This window comes from Asterias amurensis, chromosome 19 (genome assembly GCF_032118995.1).
Source record: "Asterias amurensis chromosome 19, ASM3211899v1".
In the NCBI taxonomy this organism is placed as follows: Eukaryota; Metazoa; Echinodermata; class Asteroidea; order Forcipulatida; family Asteriidae; genus Asterias; species Asterias amurensis.
The window spans coordinates 7,489,142-7,516,588 of record NC_092666.1 but is presented as its reverse complement, the minus strand read 5'-3'; the positions used below and the strand labels follow the sequence as shown (position 1 = coordinate 7,516,588).

The 27,447-nt window shown below is 40.6% G+C and overlaps 1 long non-coding RNA gene and 1 pseudogene across 1 annotated transcript; both read right to left on the bottom strand.

The window, feature by feature from the left end:
• Nucleotides 1-6,128: 6,128 nt before the first annotated feature.
• LOC139951400 (uncharacterized) lies at nucleotides 6,129-21,063 on the bottom strand. Its single transcript, XR_011787762.1, has 4 exons — nucleotides 20,997-21,063; nucleotides 11,834-11,965; nucleotides 10,941-11,026; nucleotides 6,129-8,630 (listed from the first exon to the last, which is right to left on the bottom strand). It is a non-coding gene; the product is annotated as an uncharacterized lncRNA (long non-coding RNA).
• On the bottom strand, nucleotides 21,063-27,424 carry LOC139951399 (uncharacterized; annotated as a pseudogene).
• Nucleotides 27,425-27,447: the final 23 nt, after the last annotated feature.

The window sequence follows — 27,447 nt, the reverse complement described above, 5'->3', positions numbered from 1 at the left end:
TCTAGCAGGGTTATGGGGGTTTAAGTATTTTTTGGGACTGAACTTAGTTTAATAAGTATTACGTCACGTATTACAATGCACTAAAAGTTATTGAAATAATTATGTCACTTGCGCTTTAAATTATGCTGGACACCTTAGACTGGGCACCACTAGGTAAGGCTGTCAACCTCCCTAACATCTACTGACCTTGTGTGGTCAGGCCTTAAAAAGGTGCACTCATTATTGCAAGCATTTGTAGGGGCTTGTTACGCACGTAATCTTAATTAAACAAATTTAATTAAATTATACTGGAACCCCCATGACAGGGCTAGGGATAAAAAACTTGTAAAGTTTGGAACCTCATTAAAGGAACACGTTGCCTTAGATCGGACGAGTTGGTCTATGAACAGCGTTTGAAACCGTTTGCATATGGTTAGAAAGATGTTTTAAAAGTAGAATATAATGATCCACACAAGTATCACTCAAAATTGCACGGTTTTCATTTTACGTCGTGAACTAACTCGGTCGACTATTTATGGGAGTCAAAGTTTTGACTCCCATAAATGGCCGACCGTGTTTATCGACGAGGTAAAACGAAAACCACTCAATTTTGAGGCATATTTGTGAAAATGATATAACTTTGACTACTACCAGGGATACATACATACATTAATGTACCTAGAGGCAAAATGGCAACTTGAAATTTCACAAACAATGCATATTTTACCTGCTTGCTTTTTTTCTACTTTTTCGATGTGGTGTTGGAATTTCGTCTACAGGTCAAGTCATTTTTGGGGGGCCTTTAAAGACTAGACTATTTGGCGTATAACGGGCTGAACTGTAATCTTCTAGCGCCTCCTTTGCTTTAAAAAAACACCTGGTAATGCTTCGATGAACTAGGAATGGTAGATCTGTATAGGACTCTTTGTACTGTAAATCCGTACACTATATTTAATAATACGAAAGTATATGGCCGCCAGGTCTATAGGTATGGCAACTATTACCGCGCTGTTGCATTCTTGCAGCCAACGCTAAGTCCTCCCACCGAACAAAACTCAACTTTTATTCGCCTTTGCTTTGCGTATAGGCATCAAATAGGGTGCTGTATCGGGCGACATAACAATTACACCGACACATCAGTTTCATTACCTCGTAAAAGATGAGAGTTTGCAGAAAGTGTCCTGTAGCCATCTTGGCATCTACGGTCTTCTTAGCTCCAATTCTTTCTTGGATGCCTCCTCTGATACTAAAACTCTCTGTCTGTCCTCTGAGGAAATGCTGGTTTTTCTCCCATCTCTCGAGACGTTGGATGATGGTTATCCGACCAGATTTGCTTGTATCAGTTTTCCCAACCGAATTTCCAACTGTCCGCAGAAATGAAAACGGTGCTATTTTCTCGCTATTGTTAGCTGTTGTGCCTCTCCCCGCTCAAAGCTCTTTAAATCTTACATCAGCCTCGTTTGATGTTGCGTTTGTGATCGACTGGAGCTTTCAGTCGAAATAATGCTGTTTCGAATGGCAAGTCAGTGTAAACCCCAGTCGGCTCCACTTTTTTATACATCGTTTCTCGATAGTACTGATTTACTATAATGTAAGGTATTGACATGTATCCTATGGCGTATAGCGGTCTGACCTAAATTTTCTAGCGCCACTTCTACACAGGGTTATGCTTCATTGAACTAGGAATGTCAACTATTTCCTTGACTTGTTATTGGAATAAATGGATGATGCAAGATTCTCTGTATAACAACGGGACAAACTTTAAGATGTCCCACAGCTTTCATGAGCAGTTGGCAATGCACCATTTCGTTTTAAGATTAACCATGGTGGAAGGATGGTTTAATAAATATGAGTACCGAGTACTGAGTAGGCATATGTACAGTGCTAACACACGTCGGTGTGTGTGGGTAAAAAACAAAATGAATATTCTTTATCCCCGATGCAAATTTAACATTAATAAATCGTTCGCAGTACCCGCTGCTAAAACATAATATCCGAACTGCCTCTAGTGTAGCCACCGGGCAATCTATGTGGTTTAGTTGGTATGACACTGCTCTAGAATTTCAAGGGTCGTGGGTTCCAATCTCACCCGAGTAATATGCCTGTGATTTTACAAGTACTTAGTTTACAAGGTTGTTAAACACATCTGTGTGTAACTGTAAAAATCCTCATGTCGCGCACCTTACTTTGGTGGATCTGGAACCTGAGATCCGATCTGGACCCAATCTCATAAATACCACGATAGCCACAATATGCAAACTTCTTTTGCTAACAATCTGTTTCTGCTAAGCAATACTTTTATGTGCTTACGTTTTTTTGTATTCCTGCATGCCTACGAAATTGGTCCCAGTATGTAGCTGCTTTAAGGCAGTGGACACTATTGGTAATTACTCAAAATTTCTTATCCTACCTCCATGCTCAAAATAATTGTTGGCATAAAACCTATCTTTGTGACGAGTAATGGGGAGAGGTTGATTGTATAAAACATTGTGAGAAACGGCTCCCTCTGAAGTGCCATAGTTTTCGAGAAGGAAGTAATTTTCCACGAATTTGATTTCGAGACCTAAGATTTAGAACTTGAGGTCTCGAAATCAACCATCTAAACGTACACAACTTAATCTGACTAGGGTTATTTTTCTTTCATTATCTCGCAACTCCAATGACCGATTGAGCTCAAATTTTCACAGTTTTTTGTTATTGTATGCATATGTTGAGATACACCAACTGTGAAGGCTATTCTTTGACAATTACCAATAGTGTCCACTGCCTTTAACGGCAGATTTTGCGCTCACTGTGTGATTTCCATTTTAAAGCAAACGCAATACCTATGCCCTACTTCTTGGAATAAACACTTAAACCCATCGCTTAAATGCACTGATGGACACTTTGGTAGTTACTCAAATAATAATTGTAAGCAAACAAACTAGCTTTGTAAAAAACAAACAATGAAGGGCTGTTGACAGTACAAAGTATTGTGAGAAAAGGCTCCCTCTGAATGAAGTAGCGTAGTTTTTTATATTCGAGACCTCAGATGAGATCTCTAATTCAAGCATCTGTCAACACAATCTCTTGCAACTTCGACGACAAATATTGAGTCCAAATTTTCACAGGTTTATTACTTTATGCATTTCTTGAAATACACCTAGTGAGAAGACTGGGCAAAAATTCAGCCCGTTGCTTGTACCGTGCACAGAATCGGCGCTTACGGAAGCAGGGAACAATGAACTATAACCTCAAGCGTATTTCACAGGTTATCGACGAATTTTGGCTTATGTGCGTGTGTACTCCGCGTTACTAGACATTCTACGCATACAAGGCTAACGCAAAAACTCGGCGCTTGCAATAGCGGGGAATCGTGATCATCAGGGCAGAATTCTGCGGTAAGCAGAGCCATGAAGTAGGGCCCTGGTCTTTGACCAAAGGTGTCCAGTGCCTTGAATATTGAAGCATTGCTAGATAATAATTTTCCCAATCAGTCTTCATTCCTGGTTAAATCTCTTAACAACAGATTAATGGACAAAGTTCGAGGTCCTTTCAAAATTTGGAATAAGTGGAAAGCGTAATTCCGAAAGGATGTCAGTTGGAGATGGTTTCATATTTTATTTCTTCATAGGTTCATGGTTAATGATGTTTTTATCCAGATTGAACCATTTTTAACCATAATATTGAGGATATGGTGCACTTATTGTGTCAACTAGCCATAAGTTTTTCAATTTTGGAAAAAAGTAAGTAAGAACAAGCTTTTTATTAAAACTTAATACTGATCTTCTGAATATAATATCATGTTTGGTTACAATTTGTTTAAAGGCGCTTGACACGTTTGGTAGGTGTTTATCAACATACGCATAACATACATGTAACAAACCAGTGAAAATTCGAACTCTTTGTCGTCAATGTTGCGAGAGAATAATGGAGGAAACAACACCCTTGTCGCACAAGTTGTGTGCTTTCAGATGCTTGAATTCAAGACAACTTCATTGCTCGTTACCAAGTAAGTTGTTATTTTTGTTTACAATTATTTTGAATAATTGCCAGTAGTGCCGTGAGCTTTTAACCAAGATTTGTTTAAAAAGTAATTGATTTTCTTAGGCGAGCAATACATTTATACTGATTTAGAATTGACCCAATCTCTCAATCATTCAAGACAAATTATGGAGAGACTGGAAATTAATCAGACTAAATGCTTTTATAGTAAGTGGTCTTTGATAAGGAATCAAATCAAACCCTCTCCTACAATATTTTACTTTGTATCCAAGTGGTCGTTGTTGTTAAATTAGTTCCAAATTTATTTAGCTTATTTTCTTTCTGTCTCTCTTCTCTCATATTGACGGAAATTCTCTATGTTACTTCACAGAAGAAGAGATCTCAAGAATTACCTCCTGTACACATTGGTGAGACCCGGGTCTCATGTAGTGGTGCAGTAAGGGATCTTGGGGTGACACTAGACAGCCATCTATCTCTACGCCAGCATCTGAACATAGTATGTCGCAAAGCCTCATTCGCACTTTATAGAATCGGCAAAGTGCGCCATCTTCTCGATAAGCAAACTACAGAGATTCTGGTCCACTCATTTGTAAGCTCCCTTCTGGATAACTGCAGCTCTCTCTTGTTTGACATTCCCCCAAAAGACATAGCTAAACTTCAACGTATCCAGAATTCCGCTGCCCGTCTGGTCTCACGTTCTACTAAGCGCAAACACATCACTCCGGTTCTGAAAGAATTACACTGGCTTCCCATCTCTTTTAGAATTCAATACAAGCTCCTCATCACTACGTTTAAAGCAATCCATAGAACATGCCCTAGCTACCTGTCTGACCTCATCATCCCTTATGTACCAGCCCGTCCACTCCGTTCATCATCACAACATCTTCTCACCATACCACCCGTTCGAACTAAATCCTTCGGTTCAAGGACTTTCTCTAGTGCCGCCCCCCAACTTTGGAACTCTCTTCCTGGCTACATCCGCTCTCCACAGAGCATGGAACAATTCAAAACTCTGCTCAAATCCCATTTGTTTTCTATTGCCTTCTGTTCAGTTTAATCCTTTCGTTTGCATTTTGTTAGCGTATTTTTTGTTATTGGTTGCTTTATTGTTTGCCTTTTGTTTTTTGTTAAGCGCATTGGTATTTCTTTCAGTTATGAAATGCGCTATATAAGAATTAGCTATTATTATTATTATTATTATTATTATTATTATTATTATTATTATTATTGTTTATTTGTTTTTATTTGTTTTTATTGTTTTTTTGTATTCAGTGTTGTTTTGCAAAAAAAACTATTAAGATAACTTTTTGGTAAAGTAAGTTGTTATTTTTTTTACAATTATTTTGAATAATTGCCAGTAGTGTCGTGAGCTTTTAAACAAGATTTGTTTAAAATGTAATTGATCTTCTTACGCGAGCAATACGTTTATACCGATTTAGAATTGACCCAATCTCTCAATCTTTCAAGACAAATTATGGAGACCCTGGAAATTATTCAGAAAGACTGAATGCTTTTATAGTAAGTGGTCTTTGACAAAGAATGAAATCAAAACCCTCTCCTACAATATTTTGCTTTGTATCCAATCTTCTTTGTTGTTAAATTATTTCCAAATTTATTTAGCTTAGTTTTTTCTCTCTCTCTCCTATTGTTTATTTATTTATTTGTTTATTTTTATTTGTGAACAAAAAATATTAAGATAACTTTTTGGTTGCTTAAAGGCAGTGGACACTTTTGGTAATTACTCAAAATAATTATTAGCATAAAAGCTTACTTGGTGACAAATAATGGGAACAGGTTGATAGTATTAAACATTGTGAGAAACGGCTCCCTCTGAAGTAATGCAGTTTTCGGAATAGAAGTAATTTTCCATGAATTTGATTTCGAGACCTCAGATTTAGAATTTGAGGTCTCGAAATCAAGCATCTGATAGCACACAACTTCCTGTGACAAGGGTGTTTTCTTTTTCATTATTATCTCGCAACTTCGGCGACCGATTGAGCTCAAATTTTCACAGCTTTGTTAATTAATGCATATAATGTTGAGATACACCAACTGTGAAGAGAAGTCTTTAGAAATTACCATTAGTGTCCACTGCCTTTAACTAAAACAAAAACGAAACAAGAAACGAGAATGTCCAAAATTACAGACACCTAGGTAGCACCATATCGACTCGTAAAACAAGAAGTATTATTCGAGTTTACAGATCACACTTAAAGCTTAATTCACACGAGAGCACTTTTAGCAAGGGTCCATTGCTAAATTGTAGCATGGTTGTTAAATTTTACAAAGATGTAGTCATGTGAAAGGACAACAATTTGTTTCTACTGCCCAAGTGTTCTTGCGAAATTTTGTTAAACATTGCTACAGTTTACAACCATGCTAAAATTAAGCAAGGGACCCCAGTTAAACAGAACGTAGACCAAGAACTTGGACAGTAAAATTTACCGATCAGAATGATTTCAGTGATTTGTTTTCAGTCCTTTCCTGCATACAAGATACAAGGCACTTGGCATGTAAGGAAAAATCAACCAAATAAATGTGGCGGTTCAACAATATACATTAAAAGCCTACCACCATATCAATTGTTTGTTAAAATTAAATTCATGATTCTCACTTCTAAGATACCAAATAAGCCACACAGATAGATTTAATGTGATTTGGTGTCTACCTTAAAGCTCAGATACACGGCATCCTATACGCAGGAGAAAATGGTTATTTGAGTGTGAAACAATATCAGGGTGATAGTATAATAGTGAAAGTGGCCTTTGAATAAAAGTTTTTTTATCTAAGACTTATAAGAACATGCCTAAGTTTATAACCCAAGAGGGGTTGTGGCCCAAAGATTAAAAGTAACATTTAAACCCGTTTTTTAAACTGGTTAAAAACTTACTTTATTTACAGAGTTAAAACAGAGACTTGGCATTTGGCATCTTGTAAATGGCAAGACACTCAGCAGATCAAGCCAGAAATACAATCTTATTACATACATTTCAATGCATAAAGACGGAGGACAAGTTGCATCAAACATTATTAAACTAGCCTCTACATTTGAAATGTTCAAAGGCACTGGACACATTTGGTTATTGTCAAAGACCAGTTTTCTCATTGGTGTATCTCAAAATATGCTTTAAATAACAAACCTGTCAAGATTTGAAATCAACTGGTCATCGAGCTTGCAAGATTATAATGAAAGAAAAAAACACCCTTGTCGCAAAAGTTTCGAGACATCAGCTGATAACTCAGCTGAGGTCTTGAATTCAATGCAAATGTTTTTGCGAGAAATTACATCTTTCTAAAAAACTACGTTACTTCAGAGAGATCCGTTTCTCACAATGTTTTATACCATAAACAGCTCTCCATTACTAACAATTATTTTAGGTAATTGCCGTTAGTGTCCAGTGCCTTTAATAAAACAGAAAAAAGTTGAATTAAATACATTGATTAATTTCTTCAAATAAAAAATGACCCTAGCAGGACTGAATAGAAAGTTTGGTTGCAATTTTCAATCCAACCTTGTCAAAAAAAAGACACTGAACACATTTTGGTAACTGTCAAAGACCAGTCTTCTCACTACGTGTATCTCAACATCTTGAACTCAACTGTTCATACTATGAAGTTGTGAGATAATAATGGGAGAAAAAAACTCTTGTCACACGAAGTTGTGTGATTTCAGATGCCTGAATTTGAGACCTCAAAATCAGTTCTGAGGTCATGAAATCAAATTCAATTATTTCAGTGAGAATTACTTCTTTCTAAAAAACCACATTACTTCAGAGGGAGCTGTTTATCACAATGCTCCCCAACAGCTCTCCAATGCTTGTTGCCAAAAAAGTTTGTATGCTAACAATTATTTTGAGCAATTACCAAAAGTGTCCAGTGCTTTTTTAATAAAATAATGTCCGAGCTACTCAGGACATAATAATAAGTGACAAATGCATGAAACGCCAATTTCACCATAGTTGCATACATGAGTGTTATAGACATAATAAACAGATTGTTTTCGAATTTGAAAACCATTAAAACACATTACTTGAAAGTGTTATAACTTCACAAAATGTCACTACTTTTACTTCGAAGTCACACCAATTTTCGAAATGATAAATAAAACTTGTTTATCATAGAGTGTCACTGCCGAGTGGTTAAGAGCATCGAATTCAAGTTCTGCCTGAATTCACCGGAGTGTGGGTTCAAATCCCGGTCGTGACACTTGTGTCCTTGAGCAAGATACTTTACTATAATTGCTTCTCTTCACCCAGGGGTATAAATGGGTACCTGCCAGGGTAGAGGTTGATATTGTGAATGAAAAGCTTTTGGAGTGCACAGCAGCTCGGGGCTGTATACTCCCTAATGGGAGCTGAGAAAGATTAAAGGGATGTTTATTGGCTCAATGACCAGGGGACTAATGTAAAGCGCATTGATACGGTTTATTGTGAAATGCCCTATATAAGAACTTGTTATTATTATTATTATACCATTTTTTATTACTAATAGTTCAGGGTTGAATATCATACCTCCTGATTCGTCTAGGTGTCTGACCAATCTGAGCCGTTGTTTCATTCATTTTATAAGAGGCTTGCTTTGATTGGCCAAGCGAGATTTCTTGTAGTGATCCATTTGATTGGCTGGAAAGAGTACTCTCTTGCGAAGAAGTATGTGGTGCTGGCTATCTAAGAAAAATAAAGAAATCCGATAGAAATATAATAATTAATTGACTGGGTTTGTTTTGGTGTTAGCTCTTTTTCTTTTCCAAATTAAAAAATACCCTTGGTTGGCCTGCCTGGTATTAACTAAAAGTAATGATAAAACTAAAGTCTTGTAATGTGCACATATCCACCATGCTGGGTGTTCAAGGCGTAGTAAAAACCAAAAACAAAATTAAAGAAAACAGACACAACAAAATTAGTCCTAATTGAAAACCTGTGGCATAAGATAAGTTTTGATTAGATTTAAATTTTGTGGTACAAAGAAAAGATCCAAGATTAAGTGGTAGAGAGTGCCAGTACGACGCTGCACTGTTCCTCACTCCAAAGATTCGAGGAAGAAGCTGAGATGATGGGGATGCACACATCATGGGCAAAAACCAAGATCCAGAACTGTACCAACCTCCGCCAAACACCTGCTTCAGTCAACGTTGAGGGTAACTCTGTCCAAATTACACAGAAGTTCAGGTATCTCGACTGTGACATCCATTCCTCCGGCTCATCCTCCCCCGACATTCTCCGACGTCTTGGACTTGCCTCATCCACCTTTGGCCAATGAGATTGTGTCTGGAGAAACAAACGCCTGAAGCTCACAACCAAGCTGAAGGTATTTACTACCTGTGTCCTCCTCGTCCTACTCTTTGGCTCAGAAACATGGACACTCCGGGCAGACGACACAGGAAGGCTCCAAGCCTTCAGCCTAAAGTGTCTACTTCATCACTAATGCAACAATCTCGGAGACCACCATCATTGATGACATCCCAGAGGATACACCTTCCCATGTGACCATTAAGCTGAATGTCGACGCACGGGGAGGATCCCGCCCCTGCCTACCTTGCGGACTTTGAGTATCTGCGTGGCAGCTGTGGCGAAGAGCATTAGAACCCATTGGTTTGGCAGCTTAACGTCCCCATAATGTATTAAGAGAATGATGACGACGATGATGATGATGATGATGATGATGTTCCAGATGCATGGCAAAGCTGAAGAAAAAGACCTGTCACTCCATGAGTGTTGAGACTGGGGTTCAATGAGGAGAAGCATGGAACATGATCAAAGACTCCATGACAAAGTGTAAACTTGAAGCAATTCAGAGATATAGTGGGGAGCCTTGCCATGTCAATTTCCCCAAGTCCACACTTTCCTGACCCGAAGTTTGCTGCAAACGCCGGCAATAAAAAAAAAGAAGCTAGGAATAATCTAGACTTGTGGACAAGTCTAGGATTAATCTTGTGGACAAGTCGTTAAATCGGCCCCTCGGGCTGAGATAGCGCTCTCACGAGATCAATGCTCTTGCGCGAACTGATGGCTCCCCGATTTCGACTCCTTAGCGCGTGGGGCCGATTTACCGACTTGTCCACAAGTCTAGGATTAATCTTGTGGACAAGTCGTTAAATCTGCCCCTCGGGCTGAGATAGTGCTCTCACGAGATCAGTGCTCTCGCGTGAACTGATGGCTCCCCGATTTGGACTCCTCAGCGCGTGGGGTCGATTTAACGACTTGTCCACAAGTCTAGGATGAATCTAGACTTGTGGACAAGTCGTTAAATCTGCCCCTCGGGCTGAGACAGTGCTCTCTCTCGATTATGACTCCTCAGAGTCATAATCGGAAACCATCAGTTCACGCGAGAGTGCTCTCATGCGAGCACTATCTCAGCGCGTGGGGCCAATTTAACGACTTGTCCACAAGTCTAGGATTAATCCCGATCTAGAGTAAGGACAAGTTACTCATCCCAACTTAAGGAAGGGTTCAATGTGTCTTAACTAGTATGGTTACGGAACTTAACTCGTCCTAAGCCATTAGATTATATCCTAAGTTAGAAAGAGTTTGGTGAAATCAACGGCTGGTTATACAGTGGATCGCACTCTGTATAATAAACAACTAGCATTAGTTGAGTAATTGACTGATTGATTGATTGATTGATTGACTGATTAAAGTTATTTGGTTAAAAATACAGTAAGAACATGCCGAAAAAACACACACACAACATGAGAAAAAAAATGAAATAAGATAAACCAAAATGTCACGTAAGATAGAAATACTGCACAATTATAACCCCCAAAAATCAACCTTACAATGTCAAAGACCAACAAGGTTTTTATACCAATCTTCACAAACTGTTATTTTGTCTGTATTTATTTTGTTTTTCTCTATTGTTACAAACAAGTACAGTACCATCAGCTATTGTTGTAATCTACAAACAAGTACAGTACCATCAGCTATTGTTGTAATCCGAATGAATTATATGAATTGTATGGATTCGTTTGAAAACAATACCTTCTTTAAAAACTCTGGCAAGCGTATTGGGCAGTCTTCCCTGGTACCAGTCTTTCCAAGCACAGTTTAATAAAAAAGGCAAGGACCTGGAGATACAGATAAGAAGACGGATGATAAATTAGCAACACCCCCTGAATACAAAACATTACAAGACATGTTGAAATAAAAATGAATAACGAAATAAATCACAGCAGGACTGGGCACCTATCAATGTGGTGGGTGTTGGTACTTAACAAGAAAAATATGAGAGCAGAAAAATAAGTAAGTGAAATCCTTGTAAAGAGAAGTTCATATGCTCACTATTGGTAATGACTCAAAAAAGTAATTAGCATAACACCTTACTTGGTGACGAGTAATGGGGAGAGTTCGATAATAAAGAACATTGTGAAAACATTGTGAGAAACAGCTCCCTCTGAAGTGACATAGTTTTCGAGTAAAAAGTAGTTTTCCATGAATCTGATTTCAAGACCTCAGATTATTTGCTAACACGTGACGGACAATCCTGCAATCAAATGGCAAGAATCTGCTTGGGTGTTATATAATATAAAACATTGCGAGAAACAGCTCCCTTTGAAGTGACGTAGTTTACGAGAAAGAAGTAATTTCCACGAATTTTATTTCAAGACCTCAGATTTATTATTTGAGGTCTCGAAATCAAGCATCTGAAAGCACACAACTTCGTGTGACAAGGGTGTTTTTTATTTCATTCATATCTTGCAACTTCGACGACCAATTGAGCTCTAGTTTTCACATGTCTGTTATTTTATGCATATGTTTACATACACCAAGTGCGAAGACTGTTCCTTGACAATTACCAATAGCGTCCACTGTCTTTAAAGCAGATAATATTCCTGCTTGATGCCCTAACACTCATAACAAGTAATTAGTCGTACCTGAACTGTTTTTCCCATTCCCATGCCATCTCCCAATATAGCACCCTCGCCCATCTTATAATGCTGGCACAAGAACTTCACTCCCTCCCTTTGGTCATCTCTCAAATATCGGTTGATAGTTACAGGAACCTACTGGGTGATCACAAAGAAAACAAAGATAGGATGAGTTGCTTAGTGTTCTTCAATTACAAGTCATAAATGATTTGTGAGTTTTGTCTAAAAATGCGTCTGGTTACAAGAATGCCACTTGAAATAAATAAGATTTACATGTAACATGGAAAAACCCATCATAGCACATGAAAACAGTTATCATTACTAATAATTACAACAATCAAGCCTTGTCAGTCAACACATTAATTGTGTCGCCAGACACACATGGCCTGAAGGCCACTTCAAGTTATTGCCTTCAATCAACTGTTTTTCTACAGGATTACCCCCTTTACAGTCCATACAGATGCAGACTTGGGTATAATCTATCTGAAGCCTGGCTGGAAGAGCAGAAAGCACTACCTCCCCAACTTTTATGAAGCAATATGGTTACGTGTCTTGCTTAAGAACACAAGTGTAACGACCAGGACTCACATCTGCGTACACTCTACTGATCTAACGCCAGAGCTTGAATCTGCCGCTCTTAACTGCTAGACCATTACTCGTTACTGTTGTGTTTACGAGCGACTAACAGCTCTCGTCTAATTACCATTAGGTCAAAGGTTATGTGTGCATGTGCCGACAGGATTGTGATTTGTAGTTTAGATACGAATAAACCGAAGATTCAACATTGGCGACAAGGATAATCCGGAAAAATCATGGAGAAAACATTAATCCCCATATTTGACTGTTTTTCGGAGCCAGCAACCCTTGGACCACGATGGGAAAGGTGGCTAATGTCGTTCGAGCTGTATGCAGACGGCAAAGGCCATAGTATTGGGTCCACCACGGCACCGAAGGTAAAGCAACGACGACGTGCACTAATGCTCCATCTTACCGGACCGGACGTACAGGACATTTTCTTGACACTACCGGACACGGGCGTAACTACTGATATTGAAGCTGCCAAAACCGCACTGAACAAATACTTCGTGTCGCAGAAAAATGCAGCATTTGCACGGCAGACTTTTCACTAAGTCGTCCAGAAGGAAGGGGAAACGGTATAACAATTTGTAACCAGACTTCGGAGAGCGGCTAGTTTATAGAGACTGTGATTTTGGAGGTGAAAAAGACAACCAGATAAGAGATGCTGTGCTGAGTAAGTGCAAATCTGATTACGTTAGACGCAAGCTATTGGAAGCAGGGGATGAACTAACTTTAGCAAAGGCAATGAAAGTAGCTGATAAATGTGAAAAGGTAGAAAGTCAGATGGCTGCACTGTCTGTCAAGAGCAAAACCTCTCTGTCTGACACTACTGTCAACATGGTGTCTGACAGGAAACCAAAGCTTCATGACAAATCAAGCAAGCCTAAGAAATGGACCCAACAATCCAAATATCAGAGACAGGAAAACCACTCAGTGAAATCCGCAACCACTACCATGACTACCAAAGGTGCTTGTTACAGGTGTGGTCGAACTGGGCATTTTGGTCGAGACCCCAAGTGCCCCGCAAGTGGCCAGACATGCCAAAAATGTTCTGGAAGAGATCATTTGGCCAAAGTCTGCAAGACCAAGTCCAAGCCAACAGTCAACTAAATCGGTGAGCAACATCTTGATTCAGAACCATCGCATGACTATGCATTTCTCATTCATGAGAATACTTACTCGAATAAGATGAAGGTAACTGTTGGTGGAATTGACCTTCACATGTTGATTGATTCTGGGGCCACGAGCAACATTATTGATGAACATACATGGGAATCACTGAAAAATGCCAAAATTAAGTGTGAATCTCGTGTCGCCCCACCAAACAGGAAATTGTGGGCATACGGTGCTGACCAAGCCCTATCGTTGAAAGGTCTCCTCAGCTGTGAAGCGAGTATATCAAGGAAATCTGTACTAGCTGAATTCATTGTCATAAAAGGCAAAGTTACTGCAATGGAGTTGGGTGTACTCAAAATTGGAGTGGATGCAGCTAACGGTCCTCCACACACCACAGCGGTAGCCAGTATTGATGAGCGCACAAAGAACGGCTCGACCCAGTTCAATAAGCAATTTCCAGATGTGTTCAAAGGTGTGGGTAAGCTCAAAACTGAACAAGTGAAGCTTCACATTGACCCCTCTGTAAAGCCAGTAGCACAACCACTAAGACGCACTCCATTCAATTTACGCAGTAGAGTGGAGGAAAAGATTCATGAATTGGAGGATCTGGATATCATTGAGCGTGTGGATGGTCCAACCCCTTGGGTCAATCCAGTAGTCACCGTGCCAAAACCGAATGGTGACATACGACTCTGCCTCGACATGAGACGCGCTAATGACACGATAATACGCGGTCGTCATCCAATTCTGACAGTAGATGAACTGTTGCAGACAATGAATGGATCAAAGTTCTTCAGCAAGCTCGACCTCAAATGGGGCTATCACCAGTTGGAACTTGATAACGAGTCGCGAGGGATCACAACCTTTGTTACTCATTGCGGTCTCTACCAATACAAACGCCTACTCTTTGGAGTTAGCTCTGCCAGTGAGCAATACCAATACATGATCGCAAAGACACTAGCGGGACTTGAAGGTGTGGAAAACATCTCAGATGACATCATCGTTCATGCGTCTGACAAGGAGACATACAATAACAGAGTATTCGCAGTGTTACGCAGATTAGAGAAGGTAGGTCTTACCTTGAACCAAGAGAAGTGCCAGTTTAACATGAGTCGGTTGGTATTCATAGGAATCCTACTATCAGAGAAAGGCATTGGTCCTACACAAGAGCGCATAAGAGCTGTAGCAGAAGCGTAACGTCTCAGAGATTCGAAGCTTTCTTGGCCTCGTTGGGTTTAGTAGCAGATTCATACCTAACTTTGCTACAGTATCAGATCCACTTCGAAAGCTAACCAGGAAAGGAATTCCATTTCAATTTGGATCTCACGAGCGAACAGCCCTTCAATTCGCTAAAGGAGAGCCTCACAAACGCAACCACGCTCGCGTACTATGACAAGAACGCACCGACAAAAGTGATAGCTGATGCGAGTCCAGTAGGACTGGGTGCCGTTTTAGTCCAGGAACAACACGACGGTTTAGTTCCGATCTGCTATGCCAGTCGCAGTCTGACAGATTGCGAGAGGAGATATTCGCAAACAGAGAAAGAAGCCCTATCACTCGTCTGGGCTTGTGAAAGATTTCACGCATTCATCGATGGTCGCAGTTTTGAACTACTGACTGATCACAAACCATTGGAGGCGATATATGGACCCCGATCTAAACCATGTGCACGAGTTGTATACACCCCTGGAGGCGATGACATTGCCGACGCTTTGTCCCGGCTTTCGCAGGAAAAGATTCAATTCAAGCATGACCACAGGGCAGAGGACTATGTGCGTTTTGTAGCCATCTCTGCCACACCCAGTGCTATGACAACGAAACAAGTTGAAAGCGCATCCGCAGAGGATAAAGAGCTAGCAGAGTTAAGAGAAGCAGTTCGAACCGGCCACTTTGAAAACTGTAAGGCGTATGCGCCGATTGCAGGAGAGCTATGTGTCATCGGACAGCTGATATTACGTGGAACGTGTATCGTCTTACCACAGAAACTCAGACAACAAGCCTTAGCTCTTGCGCACGAGGGTCACCTTGGTATTGTGGGAACGAAGCAAAACCTTCGCACAAAAGATGGTGGCCAGGAATGGAAAAAGGTGCCGCAAAGTTCTGCAGATCGTGCCATGGATGTCAAATTGTAGCACGACCTGACCCCCTGAGCCACTGAGACCAACCACACTCCCTGACGGTCCTTGGCAGGACTTAGCAACTGATTTACTTGGACCATTTCCATCAGGACATTCCGTTCTAGTAGTTATTGAACTACAGCCGATACTATGAGTACCAGATACTGAGTTCCACTACCGCAGACAAAGTCATTGATTCCCTAGAGGAAATCTTCAGCCGTCATGAACTTCCAGTGACACTGAAATGCGACAATGGTCCACGGTTCCGTTCTCATGAGTTTCGCGAGTTCTGTGAGAACGGTATAGACCATGTCAAGGTCACAGCTAAGTGGGCTCAAGCGAATGGCGAAGTGGAACGCCAAAATGACTCAATCATGAAAAGAATCCGTATCGCACAGGCCGAAGGTCAAAACTGGCGAAAGGAACTACGAAAATATGTCACAAAGTATCGCGCTACTGAACACCCCGCCACAAGGAAAACTCCAGCCGAGTTGTTGTTCAATCGGAAAATGCGCGGAAAACTACCAGTGTTTCAGGCCGAGAATCATTCTGACTTGGAAGTCCGCGATCACGATGCCGAAAACAAAGGAAAAGCCAAGCTTTACACGGACGCTCGTCGGAATGCAAGATACTCTGAGGTGGAAGTCGGTGATCAAGTCCTTGTGAGACAAGAGAAAACAAACAAGTTTTCTACCCCGTTCAACCCTGAACCCTTCACAATTGTGGGCAAAACTGGCAATAGTGTCATAGTTGCCTCCCTGAAAGGTGTTCAATATTCGCGAAACACTAGCCATGTGAAGAAGTTTATGCAAACTGCACATGACGCGGATATGCCACTGTCTGACCCTGCCATTCAACCATCCAAAATGGATCACGGAAGTGCTGTCCCTGAACAGATTTTAGTTTCCCCGACTCAGAGTTTGGCAGATACCAATTCAGTCGCGACCCCCCACCTGTCGTGGACCAACAATCTTCCCCACCATTGCCAGACCCAAAAGACAGTGTGGCATGCATCCGAAATACAAAGACTTTGTTCTAAACTGAATGAACTGGACAGAACTTTGAACTTGAAGATGAGAATACATTGAAAACATTGAAAGCATTGTTCTTTGTTTATTAAAGTTTGTTTAAAAGTTTTTCATTGTATTAAAAAGCAGTTGGTCTTTATTAATGCACGACCGTTTTCAATACTGCTAAGTTAAAAGTTTAAACTAAAAAAAAAAAGTGGTTTATATTGTACGCATATGTTACTGATATAACAACTTTATTTGCATCCAATCAAGTCTTTAAACAAGTTGTAGAAATTGCCTTGTCAGAAACATACATGTAGTAAGTCAGAAAGTAGGCTACTGTTAAGCAATTTAGGCTATCTCCAGTTGTTTCCCATTGTTTACAAAAGTTGAGATTTTGTCTAAAAAGGGACGGATGTTGTGCTTACGAGCGACAAACAGCGCTAGTCTAATTACCATTAGGTCAAAGGTCGTGTGTGCATGTGCCGGTGGGATTGTGATTTGTAGTTTAGAAACGAATAAACAGAAGATTCAACAGTAACAAAGTGAGGTTTCATGCTAAAAATTATTTTGAGTAATTACCAATAGTGTCCATTGCCTTTAAAGGCAGTGGACACTATTGATAATTACTCAAAATCATTTTTAGCATAAAACCTCACTTGGTATTGAGTAATGGGGAGAAGTAATTTTCCACGAATTTGATTTCGAGACCTCTTGGTTTCGAAATCTAGCATCTGAAAGCACACAACTTCGTGTGCCAAGGGTGTTTTTATTTCATTCATATCTTGCAACTTCGACGACAAATTGAGCTCAAATTTTCACAGGTTTGTTATTTTATGCATAATAGATGTTGAGATACAGAAGACTGGTCTTTGACAACTACCAATAGTTTCCACTGTCTTTAAATGATGCTGTTAAATATTCATCATCTCTATCTGTGTTTGTTAAAAACCTACATAACAGTTCCGTTCCTTGACTCTTTTTCAAGTTGTGTTGGTCTTGTCTCATCCAGAGCCCAGAGCACTTTGGTTAAACGAACAAGGTACCAATATTTGAGTACAAGAACATTTACTGGATAACCTGACATAGTCAGATATGGATGTTTGCCATGGACACCCAACAAAGACGCAATATAATGAGCTGAATCAAACATTGTAGGTACCACCTAAAACCAAGTCGAAATGAACAGTAACGATATTCTTCGTTTAAGTATCAACCGCCAGACACGCCCCCCCCAAAAAAAAAAATCAGAGGAACCACCTCAAACCATGTTGAAATGACCAAAATCAATATTTCCTATACGACGTATGAGCCGCCAAACAAATGTTTTGCTGCATTAGGCCCGCCAGACAACCCCCCCCCCCCCCCCCCCCGTGCCATGGGTTAACCATCAGAGTAACCACCTGAAACCATGTTGAAATGACCACATTGGAGGAACCACCTGAAACCAAAATGAAATGACCAGTAACAATATTCCCAATAAAAAGATCAACATCCGTACAAATTGTCTGCTGCATTTTGCCCGCCAGACACCCTCTATCCCCTCTCCCTGGGTTTACTATCTGAGAAAGTAATTGCAACCAAGTTGAAAATGACCAATAACACTATTCTTTAAACAAGTATCAACAACCAGACAGGCTGCCATACACCCCCCCCCCCCCACATCGGAGGAACCACCTGATGAAACAGTGCTGAAATGATTAAAAGCACTATTTCCTAAACAACGTGTGAGCCGCCAGACAAATGTTTTGCTGCATTTAGGCCCACCAGACAACACCCTCCCCGCCCCCTGGGTTAAGCATCAGAGTAACCACCTGAAACCATGTTGAAATTACCAAAAAAAGTATACTAAATACATAGTATCAGCCACCAGACAATCATGACAATGCAGACACCCCCCCCCCAAAAAAAAACAAAAAAAAAGTATACCGAATACATAGTATCAGCCACCAGACAATCATGACAATGCAGACACCCCCCACCCCCCTCACCCAACATTGGAGTAACCACTTGAAACCAAGCTGAATATGACCAGTAACACTATTCCCAATGAAAAGATCAACAGCCAGACAAATTGTCTGCATTTTGCCTGCCAGACACCCTCTATCCCCTCTCCCTGGGTTTACCATCTGAGAAAATACCTGCAACCAAGTTGAAATGACCAACAACACTAATCTCCATACAAGTATCACCCACCAGATCAATTGTCTGCTGCATTAGGCCAGCCAAACACACCCCTCCCCGTCACATCGGAGGAGCCCTATGAAACCATGTTTAAATGACCCAAAAAAACTAATCCCAATACAAAGTATCCTCTGCTTTGCTGCATTAGGCCTGCCATGGACAACACCGCCCCCCCCCCCCCCACCATCGGAACCACCTGAAACCAAGTTCAAATGACCAATAACACCATTGCCAATGAAAAGTATCAACCACGAGGCAAATTGTCTGCTGCATTTTGCGCGCCCAGATACCTCCTCCGCCCCCTCCCTGGGTTTACCATCTGAGGAACTACCTCCCAGCAAGTCGAAATGACCAATAAAAACACTACTCTTCCAACCAGTATCAACAACCAAACAACATGTCTTCTGCATTAGGCCCGCCAGACACACCCCCTCCCTCCCCCAACATCGGAGGAGCTATCTGAAACCATGTTGAAATGACCAATAACACTATCCCAATGAAAAGCATCAACTGCTAGACAAATTGTCCGCTGCATTTTGCCTCAAGAGACACCCACCCCCTCCCCCTCTCTGGGTCAAAACCAAGTCGAATTGACCAATAACACTTTTCTCCATACAACATGTACAAGCATTAACTGCCAGACAAATTGTCTGCAGCTTTAGGCCCCCCCCACCCTCGGAGGAACCACCTGAAACAATGTTGAAATGACCAAAAACGCTATTTCCTAAACAATGTATAAGCCGCCGGACAACTGTTTTGTTGCATTAGGCCCGCCAGAAAACCACCCCCCTCCTCCCCACCCCCTGGGTTAACCATCACAGTAACCACCTGAAACCATGTTAAGATGACCAAAAAAAGTATACCGAATACATAGTATCAGCCACCACACAATGTTTTGCTGTGTAAGGATGCAGACACCCCCCACCCAACATTGGAGTAACCACTAGAAACCAAGTTGAATATGACCAGTAACACTATTCCCAATGAAAAGATCAACAGCCAGACATATTGTCTGCCCCATTTTGCCTGCCAGACACCCTATATCCCCTCTCCCTGGGTTTACCATCTGAGAAAGTACCTGCAGTTGAAAATGACCAATAACACTATTCTTCATACAAGCATCAACCACTAGACAAGTTTTCTGCTGCATTAGGCCAGCCAGACCTCCCCCCTCCCCACATCAGAGGAGCCCCATGAAGCTATGTTTAAATGACCCAAAACTCTAATCCCAATACAAAGTAGACTCTGCTTTGCTGCATTAGGCCTGCCATGGAAAGCACCCCCCACCCCCCGAAGTACCACCTGAAACGAAGTTCAAATGAACGATAACAGCATTGCCAATGAAAAGTATCAGCCACTAGACAAATTGTCTGCTGCATTTTGCGCCCAGACACCCACCCCCCCCTCCCTGGGTTTACCATCTTAGAACACCACCCCCTTCCCCTCTCTTGGTCAAAACCAAGTTGAAATTAGTAATAACACTTTTCTCCATACAAGCATTAACCGCCATACAAACTGTCTGCCGCTTTAGGCTGCCATACACCCCCCCCCCCAACATCGGAGGAACCACCCGATGAAACAATGTTGAAATGATCAAAAACACTATTTCCTAAACAACGTACATGTATGAGCCGCCAGACAAAAGTTTTGCTGCATTAGACCCACCAGACAACCCCCCCTCCCCGTCAGAGTAACCACCTGAAATCATGTTGAAATTACCAAAAAAATATACCGAATACATAGTATCAGCCACCAGACAATGCAGACACCCCCCCCCCCCCCTCACCCAACATTGGAGTAACCACTTGAAACCAAGTTGAATATGACCAGTAACTCTATTTCAAAGAAAAGATCAACAGCCAGACAAGTTGTCTGCTCTTTTTTGCCTGCCAGACACCCTCTATCCCCTCTCCTTGGGTTTGCCATCTGAGAAAGTACCTCCAACCAAGTTGAAATGACCAATAACACTATTCATCATACAATAAGTATCAACCACCAGACAAGTTTTCTGCTGCATTAGGCCTGCCAGACACATCCCCCCCCCACATCAGAGTAGCCTAATAAAACCATGTTTAAATGACCCACAACACTAATCCCAATACAAAGTAACCTCTGCTTTGCTCGATTGTTGACTTTGATGGATTTGAATCTTGTAAAAGTTACCTCACACTCAGCCACAACAGCAATCTCATTGTATCCATTCTTCTGCAGGGTGTATTTTCCTCCAATTTTGTCGATTCTCAATCCCGACTGTGAGACGTCTCCCTACTTCGAGCCACCTTCTCACCGGACCTGGGCGAAGAATGCTTCTTCCTACACAGGGATGTCCTTGACACCTGTTTTGTCTTGGGCTTAGGAAAACGTCTTGAAAGTTTACTTGTGTGCGTGTTGACATTGGGATGTTAACGGCTACACTGGGATCTAGCTTGTAAATTATGTAAGAAGAAAGACAGACAAAAATCAGTTAATTTATTTTTGCAGATTACTAGATTGTTTAAAGACTAATTCTGTCATAGCGCTGACATGAACTAACAGTAAAACATGTATGAAGCTATTTACATGTAGTATTGTATTGGTCTGTCATGATGAATTTGGACTAATCTATGGCATGTGATTTAGGCCTAGATGTATGATACTTCACTGTGGCACCAAAGGCGATTGCCTCCCTGGCCCCTGGTCATTGCCTTGGTGCCCTTGAAATGCTCCAGTGCAAATTTATAATTTCCTCCCCTTTTCCCAAGAGAAAATGCCTTGGTGCGCTTGCCCTTTCAAAAACGAAGCAATAGCATACAGGCCTGATGTATTGTATTAGTCCCTCTTGATGAATTTTGAGTATGGCATGGGATTTAGGCCTAGATGTATGTAAAAAGCACATCGAAAAAGAGTAAATGTACAACCATAAATCACTAAATAATATGGACACAATAAAACTCACTAAAATAACTAAACTGCACTAACAAAGTATTTAACTACTTACAAATGGTCAGATTTATTGGAACCTGAATTAGTATGCAATAAAATAATTGGTTGACTCAATTCACAGGATTTAAAGGCAGTGGACACTGTTGGTAATTATCAAAGACTAGCCTCCACAGTTGGTGTACCTCAACACATGTATAAAATAACTAACCTGTGAAAATTTGAGCTCAATCAGTCATCAAAGTTGCAAGATAATAATGAAAGAAAAAACACCCTTGTCACACGAAGTTGTGTGCGTTAGGACATGTTAGATGGTCGATTTTGAGACCTCAAGTTCTAAATCTGAGGTATCGAAATCAAATTCATGGAAAATTACTTCTTTCTCGAAAACTATGGCACTTCAGAGGGAGCCGTTTCTCACAATGTTTTATACCATCAACCTCTCCCTACTACTCGTCACCAAGAAAAGATTTGTGCTGAACATTATTTTGAGTAATTACCAACAGTGTCCGACTGCCTTTAAGGGCACTTGAGCGGCTAAAAGATGCTATGTCAGATGTTTGGCCCCAAACATAAAAAAATAGATTTGTTTGAGTGAATGGTATTTCAAAGAGTATCACCTGCTCCAACGAAAAAAAGTTTAACTTTTACTTTCAATGGTCAGGAACCATTTTACAGAATGGTTTAGCCCATTTAGCCCATCAACAAAATAATGCGTTTGATGCGACAGGTTCAAAATATGAACCTGGGAATCGCTCCAGGATCTGTAAGTTTTTGTCCATTGTTCTTCGAAAAATATTCTAAATGGTGTTTTGAGTATTATGGAAGGCTGCATTAGACATTGCGGATTAAGTTCATACCCTCAGAATTTGTGTCATGATTTTTGAAAGTGGTAAAGATGGGGCAAATCTGGTGACTAGCTGTCGAAATTGTATGTGTTGGACCAGATCAACTGTTTCCGATCAAAAGAATCTCGTAACCCTATGGCCTGGCGGCCGTCGGGAGGAGAGTTACGTATCGCAACTAGTATGTGATGCTTAAGTGCTAGTTCCCAAGGTTCTGGAATTGGGTGAATGGGCTTTTGCCACTTTTCAAATTTGACTTTAAAGGCAGTGGACACTATTGGTAGTTACTCAAAAACATAATTAGCACAAAACCTTACTTGGTACGGAGTAATGGGGAGAGGTTAATGGTAAAAAACATTTTGAGAAACGGCTCCCTCTGAAGTGCCATAGTTTTCGAGCAAGAAGTAATTTTCCACGAATTTGATTTCGAGACCTCAGATTTAGAACTGGAGGTCTCGAAATCAACCATCTAAACGCACACAACTTCGTGTGACAAGGTTGTTTTTTTTTTTCATTATCTCGCAAGTTCAATGACCAATTGAGCTCAAATTTTCACAGGTTTGTTATTTTATGCATATGTTGAGATACACTAACTGTGGGGACTAGTCTTTGACAATTACCAACAGTGTCCACTGCCTTTCAGCCACTCAGGTGCCCATAATAATTCTGCAAAACAACATCATCATCATTCAATCATACTCATAGACATAGTGCAACATTAAAGGAACACGTTGCCTTGGATCGGTCGAGTTGGTCTTTGAAAAGCGTTTGTAACCGTTTTTTGTAAAATGCGAATGGGTAGAAAGATGTTGTAAAAGTAGAATACAATGATCCACACAAACATGCCTCGAAATTGCGTGGTTTTCCTTTTACCTCGTCGACTAACACGTCGGCCATTTATGGGGGTCAAAATTTTGACTCCCATAAATGGCCGACCATGTTAGTTCGCATAGTAGAAGGAAAACCACGCAATTTCGAGGCAAACTTGTGTGGATCATTGTATTCTACTTTTAAAACATCTTTCCAACCATATGCATTTTATAAAAAACGGTTACAAACGCTTTTGTTTTGACCAACTCGTCCGATCCAAGGCAACGTGTTCCTTTAATACTGGTGTCAATCAAAATGCTCAGTCAGTAATTGTGAACCGAATTAACAAACTATTTTGTTGCCTACTACACTCAAGTTCCGCTAAATCTGACCATTTGGATAACTTTCCGTATGGCGCCACCACCTTTTCACTCATTTTTACAAAAAGGGATATATCAATCAGGTAAATTAGATACTATATTATTTTATTTCGAATGAAAAAGTGGTGGCGCCATACGGAAACTTTTCCGACCTTTTTTTAAAGTGTAACATAATCCTGAGTGACCATTTGTAAAGTTTTTAGGCATTTTATTGGTGCTGGTTAGATAATACTGCAGAAGTACTGTATCTGGTAATATTGCACATGTCTTATGATGTACACATGTACTGTGTACTATGCATTGGTAAGTAATGTACTTTACAAAGGAATATGCAAGTTAAAGTTGGGCAATTTCGAGTCAATAAAAGAAGTACTCTTGTTTGAACACTGATGACTGGAGTAAGGTACGCTACCAAAATAAATAATTTTGCTTTGGTTTTCCATAACATACCTTAATAGATCTTCCCTTGCCAGAATACTTATTGTAGGCCCTTACAATTATGAAAATACACACCGGCTGTGTGGTCCAGTTCACGGACCAGTTTCAGGATCTCCGCCGTTTCAGCAGCCGAGGAATACACCGCCAGTTGGTGGCGCTACAACATCAGGGTTCGAATTATCTGGGCGTTTTAGAAACGGCGAATGGATATAGCAGACTTTAAGTACTTTTGGATCCTGACCTGTAAAAATACCTGCGTTTCGAAAAGACCCTGGTATTTTCGAAACGGCGGACTGGAAACAACAGGTTTTCAGAGCACTACACTCACACTCACGCGATGCTGTTTGTTCAACTTACAAAATGGCCGCACAAACACACGCTGTGAGATAGCTGTGTTGTCAACTTAAAAAATGGCCGCCTGCTCGCATACCGGGGCGCGTATATAGGTCAGTGCGCGCTCTAGTTCTTATATATAACTCTATGGTTTGTGCTTGCTAAAAGTAGCTATATGAAATTGGGCACTGATGTTAATGCTACTGTACAAGTACATTGCATGGTTTGTTAATACTATCACAGGCAGTACGCATCTTAATTTAAAAAAAAAAACAATAAGGACTGAACACGTTTGGTTTTTGTCAAAGACCAGTATTCTTACTCGGTGTATCCGAACATATATGCATAAAGAAACAAGAATGTGGAAATTTGGACTCAACTGTTCATTGAAGTTGCAAGAAACTGATGAAAGAAAAAATCACCCTTGTTGTATAAAATAGTGTGCTTCTGGCCAATTTTTATATATATTATTTTAGTGAGAAATTATCTCTTTATAGGAAGTCGTTTCTCACAATGTTTTATACTATCAACAGTCTTCCGTTGCTCGTTACCAAACAATGTTTTATGCTAATAAAGGCCTATTTTGAGTAATTACCAAATGTGTACAGTGCCTTTAAAACAGTAAGTTAACTTTGTTCCTTGTTATAAGTTTTGCTTTTTATACAAACCCTACTATCCCATATAACATGGAAAGGGTTTGCTTTGTGTATGGCATCCTGTCACATAATTTGATAAAGGCATTAACAAGTCCACGGTGCTAATTCATTTAGGGGTTAGCACTGCATACCAGTTGATTATGAGTAATGGGGAGAGGGTGATAGTATAAAACTTTGTGAGCTCAAATTTTCTCAGGTTTGTTATTTTGTGCATATGTTGAGATACACCAACTGTGAAGACTAGTGTTTGACAATTACCAATAGTGTCCAGTGTCTTAAAAGCCAAGTTAAATAATTATACATCTGAGGTGGTTTAATACATTTAAAAGCAACTGGTACAACTGTAGCGTCATTGTTGCAGTTAATATGTATAAAACTCAAGGATAACAAAACAATAAAACCTGTTTAAAAAACTTCGGGATTGACGCCTTCTTCCGGTACTTTCTTATGGCTGATGCTTCTGGTGTGATGACCAGGAAACGCTGCAGAGAGCTCATCACCTTGGGATTTCTGTGGTGAACCCCAAGGTGATGGGATGACAGCATCTTTTCTTGGAGATTTCTCCGTTGATCGTGTTGGCGATGGAGGCTCTGAACCGACTGACTTTGGTGAAGCATTACCAAATTCATCACTGTGACAAAAATGACGTCGTCTGAGCGACTGGACTTCAAAATGGTGGACCTCACCAGTCTTATCTGACCTCTCCTTAGGATTTTGCTTGGTGACCACCTGAACCTCAAGATTCCCATTGGTGTTCTGGTCGGCAGACTATGGGGCTCTCTTGATGGGCTTGGGTACCATCACTATAGACTATGATTACAGGTGTTTTGGATGAGGCCTGATGAGCTGTTCGCAGTTTGAATCATACTCCCAATCAATCAAGTCAAGCGCCATCTAGAGGCTCGAGCCTGCTCAGTGATTTTTCTCCAGATGTTCCGGTCCAGCATGAAGGAGCGTAGTTCTTCAGCGCTGGTCAAGCCGATGTCTCATTTCAGTGTGTCTAGGTAGGAGAGTCATCTTCTCCCACGAGAAGCCTTGCCTTGGGTGGGCTCTCAGAGGATGATTGGGCAAGGGGCAAGCTCTGAGTGGCGGACACAGTGCCGAGCAAGCTTGAGGCGGCGTTCACGGATCTTCTCTGTAGCCTTTGGCCAGCCAGCATACAGATTGGAGTTTCTCATGTGGTCTTGCCAGGGGATGTTTAGGGTCATACGCTGCATCCTGGTGTAGCAACCATCCAGAGACTTCTCCATCCTGGTGGTTAGGGTCTAGGTCTCATCTCCGTATAGTAGCACTGACTCCACTGTTGTGACAAAAGGTGATCTTTTCACTCCCACTCCAGCGCTGCTGCGTGCTGCAGATGAAAATAAACATTACACAATAACTTTACATTTCTAATACAAGCAATTTGGACAGTAACAAAAAGAATTTTTACTACTGGCACTACAATTATTTATTGTTAATAGGGTTATGGGTCAGTCAGTTTTTTAAACCCAGGATTTGAGCTGCCTCTAGCCATCGGGCTAGCTCGGTGGTCTAGTTGTAGGACATCTGCTTTAGCAATGCAAAGGTCGCGCGTTCAAATCCCACTCGAGTGATTTGCATACTATATTTGTTTTCACAGGGTACAGTGGTTAAAACACATCAGTGTAAAGGTTAAAAACAAATTATAAACCCAGAAATGGTTGAGTTAATAAATGCATTCTCATTCAGGGACAATCGATAAAAGGAATGACGATCTCAAAAACAAGTACAAAGTTGTATCTTTAAAGGGTTTTGGTACCTTTTGTATAACAATTTTGCCCATTACATAAATCCCTATGCACTGTGAATGATGTACATGTACTATACAATTTTAGCAACATTAGTTTTAAAGTTTTGCGAAGAAAACAAAAGGCAAAATCAAACAGCAAGGTTTTCAGGAGAGTAGCGTAAATACGTTTTACATGCTAAGATCACTTTTGTTTCATGAAACAAAAACTACTTTCATAATATTTTTTTACTCATGTCTCAAAACTTACAACCTCAGCAAGGCAAGTAATATTTTAGAAGCCTTCTACCACCATTATCTTCAAACCGGATAGTTTAATGTATATCTGTTGACATTGAGTTTTGTGTTGTACAAAAGGTATCCAAACCCTTAAGTACGGTGTTGCTGAGATGTAATCTTGAATAAGAAAAAAAACAGTGTCTCTTACAGAGTTTTCCTCCGCTTCCTGTTATCCTTCATTTGACT